The following is an 18,439-nucleotide window of genomic DNA, read 5'->3' as shown; positions in this document are numbered from 1 at the left end:
TAAGTAAAGGGACGGTACTGTACAATGTGCATTTGACAAGTAGATTGTTGGTAAAGATGTTGTTCGTTTACCAAAATATTTCTATGGTTTGATGATATTGCTTCATCGTAAATAAAAGAAAGTCCAGAATTCATGCACAGTTAGATATAAAGGCCTTAATGTATATAAACAAGTATACGTATTTGATGAAAATATAAAAGCGATATAGTGATTCACAGGCACCGGGTCAGAAAGAAAATGCCGGAACTATATTAGCGAAGTACATACATGTTGTTTTCTGTAACGTTGACGAAAGCATAAAATATGTGGAGTGCCTCAGCGATATTAAATAGTGAGACAATGATTGGTGCACGATGGAGATATGTGACGCACCATGACATTTTGGGTCCAAATTCGGTGCTACGTCATTTGAGAAAACATCGATTAAAGTTACGTCACAAAAAATGGTGGACGTTACCACGTGTTCCCGGCAATTAAAGCATTATTGTTTTCAATAATACTCTACCTTGCCACAAGAAATAAATGAAGTGACATAAACATTAACGTGTTTTGCAATTCCGTTTCTTTAAAAATTTTAAATGATGTATAATTTATCGCCCTTTGAATCAACACGTCATTTGTAAACATCGAAGGTCGCGGAGAAAATGAAACTACCAAAAACAGTTATTTGATGATTTATTTCGATTGTATAAAGAATGACAGTTAACGAATGTCAAGGTAAGTAAGTATTTAAACGATATGTAGGGTTTAAAAATATTATTTGAGTTCATATCGACTGTTTTGTCCGATATCGTTTCGAAAAAGGCAGTGGCTAGAGAACCGGAATCGGTTCCCTAGACAGCGAACTTATTCGTCCGGAACCGGTTCTCTAGCCAAAGTACCGTGCATAGGCTAGGGAACCGGAATTTTATTTCCATGCATAAAGCTGTCGAAATTCACTTTGTTTCTTTTGGTAAGTATCATGCATGTTATTTTCTCAATTAATCTTACCATTTCAGCAAGCCATGCCCTTTCATTTATCTGTGTTTAATGTGTCTCCAAAAGTGTACTCACCGCATACCGTCCGCCATATTGGAATGATAAAATAAACTAGTACGAATGAATGCGGAAATCGTCGGCATTGGAGCAAGCCGACAAAAACTTAAAATTACAATGCAGTAAAAGAAACAATTAAAACAAATAAGTAATTTGTGTTAATTAGTATTGATCACATATCTTTGAATGTGAAATGCCGAGGTGTTACAAACCAGTATTTAAAGTGATCAAAGAATCCGCATAAAGTTTTAATGGCAGTTTAATTAGTTTGCACATCTATAAACATGTAATGACACAAATACAAATCAAAAATTATTTTATATTTAAAAAATTTGAACATAGTATATGTTTAAAGCAAATAACATGAAAAACGGCAAAGTAGTTTCCACGCATTCATTCGTACTAGTTTATATCATTCCAATATGGCGGACACGGTATGCGGCGAGTACAATTTTGGAGACAGTAAACGCAGATAAATGCAAGGGGATGGTAAGATTTATTTAGATAATAATATGCATGACACCTACCAAGAAACAAAGTGGATTTCGGCAGCATTATGCATAGAAATAAAATTCCGGTTCCCTAGCCTATGCGCGGAATTTTGGTTAGAGAACCGGTTCCGGACGAATAAGTTCACTGTCTAGGGAACCGATTCTGGTTCTCTAGCCACTGCCTTCGAAAAATAGCCCGGATTTGACACTAACACTGACTAATGACAGTTTGGAGGTAGCGCAATTCACGTTTTATTTACAAGTGTCACTGTATTGTAGACTATATATTATTTAATAAATCTGCTATGAATTAAACTTTTTTTAATCGGTCTTGACTCTTATTCAGTAGAATAAGTATGCAAGACAATTAGATTCTATGGAAGAAGACTTTGTGACTCTGGTGCCAGACAAAAACACAACAGTCGGTCATAGTGTTTAGTTACATAATTAAAGCCCTGATCATTTTATATAGCCATGTGTTGAAAAACGTAGGTTCGGGTGAGGGGGTTTATACTCCAATGATAAATAGACTTCAAATCCAGTTTTCAATATTAGTTTATTATGAGATTTTGTCTAAGATGGAAATAAAGTCATCATAATTATAATTTCTCTCATTCCTCTGGTCTAAAGTCACTTATTATTATAACTGTAAAATATTTCATTTCTTGTTTCTATGATCTGTCATTTTCAAAGTCCGAGCCAAAAGTAAAGAATCCCCTCCCAAGTTCTGACCTAGGCTTATATACAAAAGCAGGTACCCTCCCATATTTGGAGTGTATCATAGTGATGAAAGACAAAGATTACCCCTAATATTTATGAGGATAACCGTTGAATGATGGTACCATCCCAAATACGGAGCCACCTCTAACTCTAACAAATCAGACATGTTTACGATGGTACATGATGACAACATACCCTGATAAAATGATACACACTCCAGTCCCAAGCAATTTATGAGGGTAACTGGTGAATGACATCTCTAGTAGCAGAGGTCAAAGTTTCACATCAGTAGAATCAATTAATAAATCAACTTTAATAAGACTAGCTGCTAAATTTACAACACTCCCCCACCCTTAGCTTCTTAATTGTCCCCAATTAAGTTTTAACATTAAAATATAAGTGACTACTGAGCCAGACTCTTGCTCTCAAATACTATGAAGAAGGTACATAAGAATATGAATACCTAAACTATATTATCACTGAAATTGCTCCTCAATATAAATGATTAAGTGTCATGAATAGTAGCAAACATGCTATACTTTGTGTTTTAATAAAACTCATGATTATAGTTCGGAAGAACTATGTGACTAAATACTTCTCAAAGTAGTATACATGTAAAATGACTATTATACTAATGTATGTATGAAACATTAAAAGTGTAAAAAAAAATCGCCAACTGTCCTAGTAAAACACATGTAAAATAAAATCCAGTGTTGAATTCAGTTCATCTATAAGGTGAATATATTTTTGTAAGCACTTTCACACAATGTTTATTTCACTCACACTAAGTCCTGGTGCCTTTATTTATTTTAACATTAACACAGTATGATGATAGAAATAGGCACAATTTTGATTAGTTTCATTGATATGGTAGTCGTCTTTACCATTTACTAATGTAAGTCCTGGTGCCTTTAATTTATTTAAATTAATTAGAAAAAAAAGGGAATAGGCACAATGTTGGATTTTATATGGCTATGGTAGTCGTCTCTACCAAAGTTTTAAGTCCTGTGTGCCAAGAGCATCTAATTATACAACATATGATTTTAATAAATGGCACAAATTTTCATATCTGAAAATGAAGCCCACAAATAAATCCATTTCGATACACCAAGGCTGAATGGGATTATTATTACCAATGCAGCCACTAATTAAATCCATACAAAGAATAATGAAATGAATAAGTACACACTTATAATCCAGGACGAATATTAGTTAGCACTTAAAATCCAGAAGGAATATGAACTTAATCCAAAACAATTAACACTTTTAATATTTATAACTATTGTGCACCATGTTGGTATGGTCTGTATTGGGTCCTGTTCCTAGAACTTCTCCTCACTTGTTGACTGGTACTGTCCAGGCAGGGTTTGGAAGTTTGCTGGAACCCTTTCATTTTTGATTTATGGTTATTTTCCTTAGACTTCACCATGTTTGATTGCCAATGGGTCGTTTTATTTCCATGAAACGGTTTCAATCTGTCATGATGCACTATTCTTGATTTGCCATTTGGGGAAAGTCTTATCTCATACAAAAGGTCTGTGATCTTCCTTGTAATAACATAAGGCCCCTTCCAAATATTAGGGTCAATTTTCTTGCTGATTCCTTTATGTCTAGACTTCTCTAAGCACAAAACTAACTGTCCTTTACTAAAATGTGTTTTTGAAATCCGGGTGTCATAATCACGCTTCTGTCTGACAGCATTCTTTTGCAAATTAGTTCGTGCTATATGATGCGCCTCTGTTAACTTCTCTTGTAGTTGAATGGCATAGTCCACTGAACTTATTTTATTCTCTAAAATGCAGCCAAGTGAGACGTCAACCGGGATAATAGCTTCGCGTCCCATCATTAAATAATTTGGCGTGAATCCGGTCGCCTGGTGGACACATCCTCTGTATGCGGAGGTGATTAAATTAAGATTTTCATCCCAGTTTGTTTGATTGGAGTTTACATAAGTAGATATCATATTTTGCAAAACTTGATTGAATCTCTCTGGTCCACCATTTGCCATTGGCCTATATCCACTAGTCCTAGTTTGATTAATTTCCAAAATCCGACAGACTTCATTGAACAACTTGGATTGGTAATTTGTCCCTTGATCAGAATGTATGTCCAAACACATACCATATCTGGACAAAAATTCATATACAATCTTATGAGCAACGGTACTTGCTAGCTGATCTCTGGTTGCATAACACTCAGCCCACTTGGTAAATCCGTCAATGACCACGATAATGTACCGATTTCCGGATTCTGTCTCATTAAGTGGTCCCATTATGTCTGTTTGTATACGATCCATAGGATTGCCGACTGTGTACTCTGTTAATGGTGCCCTCGGTATGTTTTTCGGCCTTTTTCGGAATGCACACTTTCACAACTTTTGATATGCAACTGGACGTATTCCTTCATTTTATACCAGTGATATTGAGATGTAATTTTGAATATGTCTTTTGAAATTCCTAAATGTGCTCCAGTAATTGAATCATGACAAGATATCAAAAGTTCCTTATATAGTACTCTTGGCACTATCAACAAAAGCCGATGGTCCTTTGCACTGACAATGTACTTTTTAAATAACACTCCATCAATCAGAGTTAACAGGTCATAATTTAGCCAATAATTCCGCACACTTGGTGAATTCCCTGCTACCTTATCTCTCAGGGGTCGTCTGTTTTCTTCAAGCCACTGTATCACAATTCCTAAATCTGGGTCTGCTCTCTGTAATTTGGCCATTTTAACAGGTGAACAATTAACTGTGTTAAACTGTTTGAGACAACCTAAGTTAGATGTTTGCGCTACATCCTCGGATAATGCAACATGTTCATCCAGTATAGAATTTACGTCCCTGTTCGACACCTCCTTGTTATTGTCACCAAAGTTGAAGCTATTTCCACTTTGTACACCATTTAAATCCAGACTATTATGGAATCGAAGTCGTTGAACGCGATTTCGGAAGTACTTCCCAGTCTGTTTAAATCCATGGTAAAGTGTATTGAAACAACCTATCAACTTCATGATTTGCAGCTGCATGAGCACAAAAATACTGCTCCAAAATTCACTATTTTGAGCCTTCACTCGTAATATGACTGGCCTATTCTGATTCCCCATATTCAAGTTTTTATCGAATAATGGAACAACGTCATTGAATTGTGCAAAATCTGACCAGGAATCGTGTTTCTTCAAACAAGTCTGACACCCCTTACATGGTAAACTCTCAAGTATTGTATTCCCATCATAGCACTGACACTCCTCTGGTTCACATGGAATTCTGGACAGGCTATCAGCATTGATATGCTTTTTCCCACTACGATGTTCGATTTTAAAGTTATACTGTGACAAAACCTCTAGCCAGCGCGCCATTTGATCAGTAGGTGACTTAAACGACATTAACCACCTTAAACTGGAACAGTCAGTCCTTAATAAAAATTCTCTACCTAACAGAAAGTGTCTAAACTGGGTTATAAATGTCACTACACCCAACAGCTCCCTTCTTGTGGCACAATAACGTCGCTGTGTTTTGTCAAATGATTTACTCGCAAACATAATTGGTTTTTCAACATAATCCTGAGCTGTATCTGACCATTGCATTTGCGACAAGCAACCCCCGCACGAGAAATTGCTACTATCAGTATCCACTATGAATAAGCCTTCCTCTTTTGGATATGCTAACACTTCTTCGCCTGTCAATGCAGTTTTTAAGTCCATAAAAGCACTATCTTGTTCTGGTCCCCAGATAAACGCTCGACCGGCCTCTGTTAAGCGATTAAGTGGTGACGCCCTAGCACTAAATCCCTTGATAAAACGTCTGTAATAACTACAAAAACCTAAAAAACTTCTGAGTTCAGTTAAATTCCGCGGCACAGGCCACTCTTTCACAGCTTTAACTTTCTCTTCTGAAGGACGTATTCCAGAACTGTCAATTGTGTGACCTAATATATTTATGCGCCTTTGGAGTAGATTGCACTTGCTTGGTTTTAATTTCAAGTTATTTTTCTCCAATCTGGTTAAAATTTCATCTAACCTAAACAATGCCTGATCAAAAGTTTCAGCAAAAGTACAAATATCATCCATGTAAATAATCATTGTCCTCCACTGTAAGTTCTTAAACACTAATTCCATACACCGCTGAAATGTATGTGGAGCCCCTGTAAGGCCCTGCGGCATAGTAACGTATTGATACAGACCGCCCCTGCTGGTGCCAAATGCTGTCTTTTCACGATCTCTCTCATCCAGTTCTATTTGGTAAAATCCTGACAAAAGATCTAATGAACTGTAATAATTATTTCCTCCCAAACTTTCTAAACAACTGTCAATTCTCGGCAATGGATAGGCACATTTTTTACTTAGATCATTTAAACCCCTATAATCCACAACGACACGCACTCCTGCCTGCGGGTCCTTTTTCCTTACGAAGCATAAAGGTGCAGACCATGGACTCTTACTTTCTTCAATTATTCCCATTTCAAGTTGTTGTTGAATATTTTTTTCTTCTTGGCCTTCGAACGCTTTTGGCACCCGTCTAGGTGGTATTTTTTACAGGTCGAACATTTTCTGCCACCTCAATTGTATGTCGCACTAATGAAGTACGCCCTAAATCTGTGGAGGAACTGGAAAAAGCATTTTTATGTTTCTCCAATAGACACTTCAATGCTTCTTTTTGTGACTCATTGAGATTTTCAGAGGATCTATGGTACAAGTCCTTTAACCCACTACTCCATTTAGTCATGTCATATTTAATGTCATTTTCACTTGTTTTGGTATTATTGTCCAATATTTCACAGTCATTTAAATCGACATTTTCTCTCAATAAATCCTCTTGTTTAGTTTCATGTAAATATCCCAATAATGACCCTTTTGATAATTTCACTTTTCTGTTAGAGGTGTTAACTAGTCTAATGGGAATTGAATCACCCTGAATTCTCTTTGGAGCAATGAGCACACTTCCCATCAAAACATGTTAGCCGGTTGTTTATTCTCTGAAGGGTAAATGATGCCCAATGATGAATTAATTGCACCGAAATTTATAGCCTCCCCAGGTATTACTGTTTCTGAATTCGCTGGAATTGTTACTCTTGACCTTGTGGTCACTCTGACTGCCCTCAAGGGAACTTTTTCAACTAGAGTTCTACACATTTTCCCATTCAATTTTAATCCCTTTTTAGCACTAAGTTGGTAATCATTTTCATACAAGAAGTCTAATCCAATTAGTCCATCTTCATGAATAGGTGCAATTAATACAGTGTAATTAAAAGTTTGACCCGATGCACTAAATGAAAATTCACATTGTCCATCTATGGCTAATAAACCATCATCCGCAACTTCAAGACGTATTGAAGGGTTAACTTTACACAACTCAGGTCGCACATCCTCTGGTATTCTATGATATAATGCAGTAGAAAAAATTGTAGTACAGGCACCAGTATCTATGACTAAGTTCGCGCGCACAGTTTGAAAAATATTTACAGGCAATATAATGGAAACACCATCCGTATTAGCACTCCTACACTTAATAGTCTTAAATTCGACTTCACTGTTATTGACCAAGTCTGGGCCGTTAGGCTTGGTCGAAGCTAGTTTTCCGACTTGTTACCTTCCTGAAGGTTTGCCTTACACTCGTCCGCATAGTGACCAAACTGCTGGCATCTAAAACACTGCACATCTTTTCTTGGGCGCTGATTTACTTTACGATCCGAGGCTGATCTACTACTTTTAACATTCAGCTGGTTCGCGAGATGATCAATCTTTTTGCCTATGTTGGATTTCAGATCCCTACCAAATTCTTGCAGTCTTGCTTCTGTTACATAAGGTTCCCTGCCCGTGTCAATGTTCCTAATTCTCGCCCCTCTCACGTCATCTCTGATGCTGGAATAGTTGTCGAGCAATTCTCTTGCCTGATCGATAGTTTTTGGGTCCTGCATCCCAATGAACAAAGCCGCCTGAGAATCCTGAAGTCCCTTAAGAAAGTGCCGAAGGTTTATCGTTTCCCTCGTCTCGTTGTTTGCTGTGGGGTAACCTTTTATTACCAACCTCTTAACCTCTGCCACATATTCAGCCAACGATTCTTTTTCCCTATTGTATTTCCGGTTTTCTAACTCAGCCAGATAGGAGGAAGTGGAGCGCTTTTCCTGAAATCGCATCGCCATAGATGATTTTATCTTCGCATAACTTGACAATTCGTCAGCTCCCAGCTGCTTGAAAGCGTATTCCGCAGCATCACCGCGTAAGCTGTTCTTAAGGCGGAACAAACGTTCACTATTGTCCCAATTGCACGCATCAACCATAGCTTCAAATGGGTGAATGAAACTCTCCCAGGATGATTTGCCATCAAAGATAATTTGCCTTGGTAGAGGAACCTCGTATTTATCACGGCCTCTCTGTTGATTTTGCTGCCTTGATGTATTGCTGTTTTCATTCGAAGCTGTGTCCCTTTCATTGACTAAATTTCTTATCTGATTGTCTTTTTCCATAGAAATGTCATTGATTCGTTGTTGGTAACTGCGTACTAATTCATCTCTTTGTAAAGTACTTTCCTGTTCATTTTTGCGTAGTCTCTCACTTAAGGTCAAGTTATCAACTTCTGCCGATTTAAGTTTTTGTCTCAAAAGTTCAACTTCAGCTAATAATTGTTCATGACTATCATCGTCTTCAGTTGTGACAGAATCTTTTTCGTGTTGCTTTTTAGGTCCCATGATTATCACTTAATTGTCACCACAAATATTTGAATAGAAATATATGTCCAAATTTCTTATAAGCACGTGTATAAGTCCATTTCCGTCGCTGCCACCAGTGTTGAAAAACGTAGGTTCGGGTGAGGGGGTTTATACTCCAATGATAAATAGACTTCAAATCCAGTTTTCAATATTAGTTTATTATGAGATTTTGTCTAAGATGGAAATAAAGTCATCATAATTATAATTTCTCTCATTCCTCTGGTCTAAAGTCACTTATTATTATAACTGTAAAATATTTCATTTCTTGTTTCTATGATCTGTCATTTTCAAAGTCCGAGCCAAAAGTAAAGAATCCCCTCCCAAGTTCTGACCTAGGCTTATATACAAAAGCAGGTACCCTCCCATATTTGGAGTGTATCATAGTGATGAAAGACAAAGATTACCCCTAATATTTATGAGGATAACCGTTGAATGATGGTACCATCCCAAATACGGAGCCACCTCTAACTCTAACAAATCAGACATGTTTACGATGGTACATGATGACAACATACCCTGATAAAATGATACACACTCCAGTCCCAAGCAATTTATGAGGGTAACTGGTGAATGACATCTCTAGTAGCAGAGGTCAAAGTTTCACATCAGTAGAATCAATTAATAAATCAACTTTAATAAGACTAGCTGCTAAATTTACAACACATGCCATGAAAGTGACTGATCAGGAACAGTTGAAACACATCTATTGTCAGCTTCAATTACTTATTTCTTACAATGTCAAATCAGTCCATACATAAAACTGCTACAAGGCATAAATATTGTTTTTACTTGGAATGAGACAGTTTTTTGCAAAGTTTTTCAATTTTTTGTTAAATTTGCATACAGTACTGTTCACTTGGCCATTATTTCTGGATTCCTCACCATTTTGTAATGTTCTTGGCAAGTCACTGACAACCACATTGTAAAATGTATTAACTTAAGATACATTTTGTTTTGAAAGTCTTGCCAGGGATTCAAACCTATCACTCTTCTTATATAAGTCTTTGTGCTCTATGTACTGAGCTAACTGCCCAGTGCATTTTTATCTTACATTTCAGCCTTTTTCAGTATTTTTTTTCATTTTACAGATCAATCACTGAGGATTGTTTGGCTTGATGCAATGACCTTAAACAGTTAAAGGATTTTCCAGGAAGGTTTATACACCACAAGCTGGATTCTTTTGGGGTTTGTAAATTTCTTCATACATTTTTACAGTTACTATACTGCTATTCTAAGAAAGATAAAGACATTAAAGTAACATAAACATAAATGATCTATTTTATTCATAACATTTTAAGAGAAAAGATTTTAATTATAGACCCATTCAACAAATATGTTTTATAAAATTAAGAAGTGAATAAGTAACGATATATAATAATTAGATATATCATGTATGTATGTTTACATTAAGTATGATTGCATGAATTGTAGTTTAGTCTGTCAGAGTCTTAGCTAGCTTATGTATTCTTGAAAAGCTACTTTTTCTGCTTGAATACTGTAAGATTCTTGGATGAGTTTATACTTATCAATTCTGCTTTCATTCAGCTTTTAACAAAAAGACTCTCTTAAGCTTTAAAAGATGCTTTACAGTCTTATATTCTGTAACATAATACTAATCTTAAAATGAAGTTCTAATTTGTTAATTTTTTGTTTTGCAGTGCTGAAAGAACTATGAATATGTGAATGGGAATGAAACAGAAGGAATTTATATGTTCTACTGATCATCCAGCTGAAATCATGCCTATGGAATAGAGTGCATGTCACAAATACTGATATGAGCAAATAACTCCATATTGCACAAATAAGGTCATGCTTCCTGCCCTCATGACCTGAAAAAGTAAAACATTCTAATTCAAATTACAAATGTGTTTCAAGAAAAGTAAAATTTAGTCAACTGTGAGAAATATTGGGTAAAAGTATTTTATAAGTGTTTTGTTGCCATGACAGCTGTGAAGTGGTTTGAAAAGCACTATCTTAATTGTTCTAACAATACAGAATTTAACTTAAGACTTTTCTAAAACTGCATGTATAAAATACAAAGACATGTCTGTTGAATGAATCCTAGTTGTTTCAAAACTACAACATGTGTGACATTTAAAGCACAACCTTTGGATGAAACATTTTTACAATCAAAACTGCCTTGCCAGTGTGAGTGTAGGAAGGATTTCCCAGAAATGGCCATGACAGAAAACTTCCAATATAGCAGAAAATATTTGTTACTGGCTGAATGTAATATATTTTATTTCAAGAATTAATCATGTAAATCCAAGGTTATAATTGTGTTAAAAGTTATTTTTACATGAACTTTGCAGAAGTAGCTATTTTGTTGCAAAACATTGTGAGTTGCCATTGTAACACAAATTTGACTTAAATTAAGATTTGTTTGATATGTAGACAGCATGTTTCTTGTTTAAATTCTGCTAATCAGACTATGTTCTGCAAGAAAATATCTTTTATGTGTTATCATTGCATCAACAAAACATGTCATAACACAAATCTGCCATAAAATGGCAGAATTGTAATGCAGGTAGGCATATCAGAAAAATATGTAATTCTCAAAGTCAAATTATATTACATGAAATATGTTTTTGTTTTTTTATAAGTGATCATAATTGACCATTTGTAGTGTAAAACAAATGTAAACTGAACAGATGCTAAATGAATGTTTTGATTCTTTCTGGAAAATTTACAAAAATACTACTATTTTAAGAAAATAGTGCATTGTTGCCATGGTAACATTAATTTGACTTTTAAATTATTTTGGATATCATCATATGTAAACAACACCTTGTTTATATGTTATAGTTGTTAAGCTGTATTATGTTAGTGAATATATTTTCATATGTAATAATTGCACCAGCAAAGCACTATGTTATCACATAAGTCTGTCTTAAAATGGCAAGAGTTGTAACTGAGAGAGGTGTATCCGAAAAGTACTATTTCTCAAACAATATTACATTGATTTGCATGGAATGGTGTCTCTTACTTTCAAATAAGCAAACAGACAGCTTTTGATGTAAATATATGGAAAAACACTTCAAAAATTCAAAGTATTACAAAGAAATTGACAAAAACTTTAGTATTTTTGTAAGAAAATACCACATTGTTGCCATGGTAATGTTAGTATTTTTGTAAGAAAATACCACATCGTTGCCATGGTAATGATTCACTGATCAGTATATCTAAGTCTTCTGAAATTTTAGCAAACCCACAGCTCATAATAACAGTCTAATAATTATATCTTCTTGCCTGATTTTCTTTCTTACTGTTTAATAGATAAGGTGTCTATAACAATGAGATTAATGTCCTAGTTTTTTGGATGTTGTCTAATTTGATATCAAATAGTCTGTATTTTGTTCAAAAGAATGTCATAAAACAGTTGTCTGTAAACTATTTGCACACTAGAAAATACTAAGTGTGTATTTATTTCACATCCTATGTAATTTATTGCTAGATTCATCAAGGGACTGTTAAAAAAGAGGTTAAACAACAGTGTTGCTATAGAAACGATTTTTAGAACATAAATGTTTTTATACTACATGAAAGAAAGAGACAAAAAGAAATACATTCCATTAATTGCATGTTGCTTTTGTTATTTTATCATGTATTTTATCTTGATATTATTTAAATATGGAGTCATTATTAAGATATACTGCCTCAATTTTGATAGAGTTAGACAAAAACATGGTGTCCGAAAAGTGGTAATATCTCCATGACAACGGCTGATTTTTGTTGTCAAATTGAAGATTTTTACTCAGAACGGGTTAATGTGTCAGATTAGCCCAAAACCCCATTTTTGACCCAAATTGCATTTGGACCCAAAATCTCATGCTCTGTCACATATATTAAGACTTGTTCACCCGTTTACTGAACTGCGCGTTTAAGGTGAGAAATGCGAGATTTAAATGGGTTAGTACATTTTCCTGTTCGTGACCATGTTTTCTTATTGAATACATGGGGGTATGGTACAATATGTAAAGTGTTTATTTTTCTTTCTGGTCTGGTGCCAGTGAAGTCACTATTTAATAACATACACATGTATATTGATATATTATTACTCAGAAGTCAAAAACAGTCAATAATTTATGACAAAGTTTATTCAGATAACTGTAGACTATTGTGAATAACAAATTATAACAGTCATGTTGTCACCTGATCTTATACCATCTTATTACAACACTTGTGTTATCAAAGGTATTTGTCCAACAGCTAGTTTAAAATAGGACTACATCAAGGTCATGCAGCTCTAGTGCACTTCGCAATTATTTAATGGACTTTTCAGATACTGCACATCCATTTACAACATTATCTCAACAATTTTGTAGAAATAGTCAAGACGTACAAACATTTCAAGATAAATGCTTTTAAGACACTCGCAAATATGTCTCGAATCATGCTATGAATAATATCACAAAAGCAAAGCGCTGGAAATAATGTACTTGATTCTGTATAGAATTTGTTTAGTTGTCTGCCGACAGATTAGAGTCATCTTACCCACCCATACAGCATTATACATAGGTAATATAATTATCGAACCTGTTTGGGAAAAGGAAATAGAATTATAATGTCTGACTGCCAAATTCATTTAAACAATTGTTTCAGTAAATTGTATTATTTCTAAGTTTATCGATTATATTTGAGCAATTTAAATGCATTTTAACGACAGGATATGTCAAATACACAGGTACTACTGTAGTTTTGGAAGAATTCGGTGTCGAGTTTTCTTTTCATAGAAAATCAAATACATTTGATCAAAATAATTTGTTCTTTTTCTACTGACTAACAAATATGATTTAGCAAATGTATTATATCGACAGACCTCCAAATCGTTTTCGACCGGAAACTGCGCCATTACAGATTATATAAAGTTTATGTTTGGTTAATATAAAGCTTAAGATAGTTATCCTGAACAGCAAATCGGACGGACAATGTTTATAAATCGCTATATAAACCTCTTCAACAAACACCACAACAGAAAACTATAAATAGAATGAGTCGTGCCATGAGAAAGCCAACATAGTGGCTTTGCGACCAGCATGGATCCAGACCAGCCTGCGCATCCGCGTAGTCTGGACAGGATCCATGCTGTTCGATAACAGTTTCTGTAACTCCAATAGACTTTGAAAGCGAACAACACGGATCCTGACCAGACTGCGCTGATGCGCAGGCTGATCTGGATCCATGTTGGTCGCAAAGCCACTATGTTGATTTTCTCATGGCACGGCTCAAATACAGAATGTCAAGTGTTTCTCCAATTACTTAAATAAATATAAGTACAAGTGAGAAGTATAAAATGTATTAATAAACGTGCTGTCATATTCTGCATTGGTAATCTTACTGAGTCACCGCCCCCTCAAAGATGTGACTGATAAAGTAGTGTAAATAAAACATGATTTCACAGACTGTCTGGCATGTGAATGAAGCAAGAAATAATGCAAATTACCAACAATTGACTCTTAAACTATATGTTTCAGTAAATTGTTTGTGCAACAAATTGTAACAATTAAGGTGCTTCTTGATGTAGCATTATCTTGCTCTACCTGTTGTAATTTCTTTACATCTGGGCTCTTGAAATATTTGATTTTTACATTGCATTTCATGAACTGAGGAACGGAAACAGTACCTCCATACTGACGATCAGTTTGAAGCATAAATGGCAACCAAACAGTACAAACGGCACAATACTCGTTTTGATTGAGTCTGTCTCTAAGAGGTAACAAATATTATCCCACCTCTCACGTCACCTCCACCCCATATATTAACGGGACACAATGATCCTAAAACCCAGAGATCATAATTATGAGGTCAAGTGCGGTAGACAAACGAACATTTTTAAACAGAAAAACAATCATTTATACAAAATTAATGAAATCTATAAAAAGATCCCTTGGAAACAAAGAATGCAACCAAGAAGAATAATAGCAGACTCGGTTTGATTGAGTCTGTTCATGAGAAGTAATGACATGTGCAACACCTCTCACGCTCCCTAGCACCGGCTTAAGCGTAATTCTATTACACATATGTTGAATGAACCCCATGGTCCCAAACGACCAGAAAATTCAACAACACTTGATTCAAGTACGGGGAGACTTTTCACAGCCGCCACACGGCACTTAAAGATTGCTGTTGTGATGTCAATAAAATCTGTAAAAAGAAGCAACCAAGAAGTCATAAATGAATAGTACAGTTAACATAACAGTACACGATTAAATGATTTCGTAGCTATCAAACAGAGAATTGTGGTCAACACTGATAAAATGAATTAAAAAAACACACACACACACACACACACACACACACACACACACATTTTTATCGGAAATTATTTGCAGTCTGGAAACTCTGAGTGCCAGCGATTTAGTTCTTGTTAGACTAAAAATATTCAAATCGTTAGATTAATTATGGTTATTGAGGACATTTAGCACGTGTGAAGCAGAATCTTATTTTCTTGAGGACACCAGCAAACTTCTAGAATGACCTTGAATACAAACGTCTGTGAAGGTCATAACAAATCTTTCTCAGAGATTGTTTTAAACCCTTAGCCTGCTGCAGGCAATTTATAAGCCTGTTGCAACAGCTTGGAACCAGATCACGCCGATTTAAATCGCGTTGAAGGTTCCAGTGTTTGCTACTGACAATATTTCTTCAATTTGGAGCAACTGAAATGAACACTGCTACAATTTGCAGACGACATTTCCACAGACGACAATTTATCTAGCATGCTAAAGGTTAATACAACGATTACATAATGTTACATAAGTCGTTAATATTGTAAGAATTATTATAAGAATAAACGTATTTTGCATACAACAGACCCATTTATATTGAATTCATTTCTATCTGCAACTGCAATACCACAATAATGATTCTATTGTTTAATGTATTTATTACCGAAGAGACAATAGAACATTTTCGTGTCTGCTACGATTTTATAGCATATCTGACAAACAAATAAAGTTATTGTCGTCTGGAAATTGTGAAACATATGGCAGATGACTCTGCATAAAAAAATATTTCTTGGGGAAATAGACTTTAGCCTAAATATACGATCACATTTAAAGACGGTAAATCAAGATTCATACCGATGCTGCAGAAATCATCTGTCTGAAAACTGCAATATTTTACGCATAAACGGTATTTGTTTCTATGTTGCAGATAAATAAATTTTGGTTTGAATAAAAGAGTCCGTCTGTCGAATATTTAGACAGAATGAATTGATGTCTAGAAATAGCTCCAGAACTAAAACAAAACTAGATAATGGCAGACGATATAAATCAGCAAAATATTTCCAACAAGCAATTTCTTGACATTTCTGTACTGTCACTAACTATATAAGTTCCCCCACTTGAATTTCATTTAAATCCAGAACACTACTTAATAATATTGGTGTTAAAAATAACACTCATGTTTTCTTTCAGGTACATATGAAGCACCGAAAGAAGTTAGCGACCATTCTGGAACATATCTGTTTTCTTGAAATAGATTTTAACTGTAGCAAACTGTTAATAATAAAGGCTGGTCTTATGAAACTAAATGCTTTAGATCAAAACACTGATTGGTCTTGTATATAGTTGAAGCTTGTGATTTATCGAACTTTCTGTACTAAACGCGACTGCTGATAAGCCTTTTTTGAAAAACCGATAATCTTGTAGCTTTGATCGTTATCTTCCGTAAATCTGCGTCCATCTCCGATATTAAGGCGGGGCCCATAGACCATGTTTTCAATAAAATCGATATTTAAATTGCCTTAAGCTATATCTAATTAATGGCTCAATGGACAGTCTAATTTTTACTATGAAATGCTAATGGTGGTAGGAAAACGTCAGTAAATATCTAGGCAAAAAGATCTATAATTATGTAACATTTTGTTCAATAGTAATTTGCGATGAACATTTTTGTGTTTAATTATTAATATAATTTATGCCAAAGCATAATAATTTATGTGTTTACTCTAGAAAATTGTAATTATCGGGTCGACTTACTAAAGCCATAACTAATGTAACTATATATTAGCATTTCTTCTTAATAACGCTTGTTTAAGACACGTTATCTACCTCCCTCTTTTTTCTTATTTGTAAAAACGCATTCTCTTCTATCAAAATTAACTTGAATAATTCTTCTTTTTCTGTTTTTAATTGATACATTTTAAAGCACATAAACTGTCTGCACGAAAAATGAAAATTTAATATTATGTTCTAGCTTTTGCATACAATAAAATAAGTTTCATCATTTATTGGTAATATTGTTGGTTTAAAGCACGCTTTCTTTTTCATGTTTAATTAAAGTGTCCCAACTCTTATTAAACACTATGAAAAGCAATATGTATATGCCCATTGATTTATTTGTTCTTTCCAATCTTTATTTCTATAAAATAACAAGCGACGGCTTACAGGGTTGATCATAACCAAAGATATTGTTTACTGTGTAATAGCGGTGATATAGAAGATGAGTACCATTTTATTATTACATGTTCAGTATATGATGCTATTAGGACATTGTATAACAAGCCATATTATTATAGTCGACCTAGTGTATATAAATTTACTCAACTAATGCATAATACTCAACGTTCAGTTATAATGAAGCTTAGCAAATTTATTTATAATGCTTTCATTTTAAGAAAATGTCTTTCTGTAGCAATGCAATAGGCTATTACAGAGATAGCACATGTTTCGACCATGTTAGCGATTGTTATTACAATCATTTTGAGCCTATTTCATACGCTAACACGTATGTATTAATGCAGCAATATCTATTATTTAGACGTTGGTGATCATAATGTAATTATCAGTTCATGGTTCACTTACATGTATTTACATGCATTACCCACATTGTGCTGCAACTTTCTATATGGGTATGTTTTATTACCATCATGATGCTATGGTTTACATACTCATTCATTTATTACAAAGCTAACTTCGGTTCACATTATAACTAGAAGTGTCAGCCACTTCATTATGCAACACAATAATTATTGTGCGACTCATCGTGCTATCACTTTAAAGCTGGTATCTATCATTACAGAGTTCAACTGACAGAAGCTTCATGTTTACTAATATCATTATCTGCTGATGTATCTAGGTTTAACATATTTCTGTAGTCGAAGCTATGGTTACTTTGTCATGCAACCGCACCAGTGCTGCATATATCCACAGAAGGTACCTTTCTTTTGTCATACTGCGGCATATTTTAGCACTTTTTTTAGTTATTGACACTCTCCGAACCTCTACATGCCTTGTATTTCTTTTCAACAAGGTATGTTTAGGTCATAATAATGTATCCGTGCTTTCTCCGTTTGTCGCACGCGCCTGGTCACTCTTACATTTTCGTTTCGGTAAGGTCCATTGCATTTCTATATTTTCTTTCTTAGTTATTTTTTATGTTGGTATCTATTAGTATAGTTAATCATTATCACTCGACATACTATTACATTTGTATTCGTGTCACAGTATTATACTCGGTAATTTATATCAGCATAGAACCGCA

The 18,439-nt window shown here is 34.6% G+C and overlaps 1 protein-coding gene and 1 long non-coding RNA gene across 2 annotated transcripts in view; one reads left to right on the top strand and one right to left on the bottom strand.

Moving 5' to 3' along the window:
* The window catches only part of LOC123531568 (parathyroid hormone 2 receptor-like), a 227,006-nt gene that overhangs the window by 175,052 nt on the left and 33,515 nt on the right, over positions 1-18,439 (bottom strand). The gene's annotated exons all lie outside the window — the stretch shown is intronic.
* LOC128546502 (uncharacterized) lies at positions 394-12,795 on the top strand. Its single transcript, XR_008365984.1, has 3 exons — positions 394-717; positions 10,042-10,138; positions 10,612-12,795. It is a non-coding gene; the product is annotated as an uncharacterized LOC128546502 (long non-coding RNA).

The sequence above is a fragment of the Mercenaria mercenaria genome, chromosome 11 (assembly GCF_021730395.1).
Source record: "Mercenaria mercenaria strain notata chromosome 11, MADL_Memer_1, whole genome shotgun sequence".
Taxonomy (NCBI): domain Eukaryota; kingdom Metazoa; phylum Mollusca; class Bivalvia; order Venerida; family Veneridae; genus Mercenaria; species Mercenaria mercenaria.
Note: the sequence above shows the minus strand (reverse complement) of the source record. Positions and strands in the feature narration are given on the sequence as shown.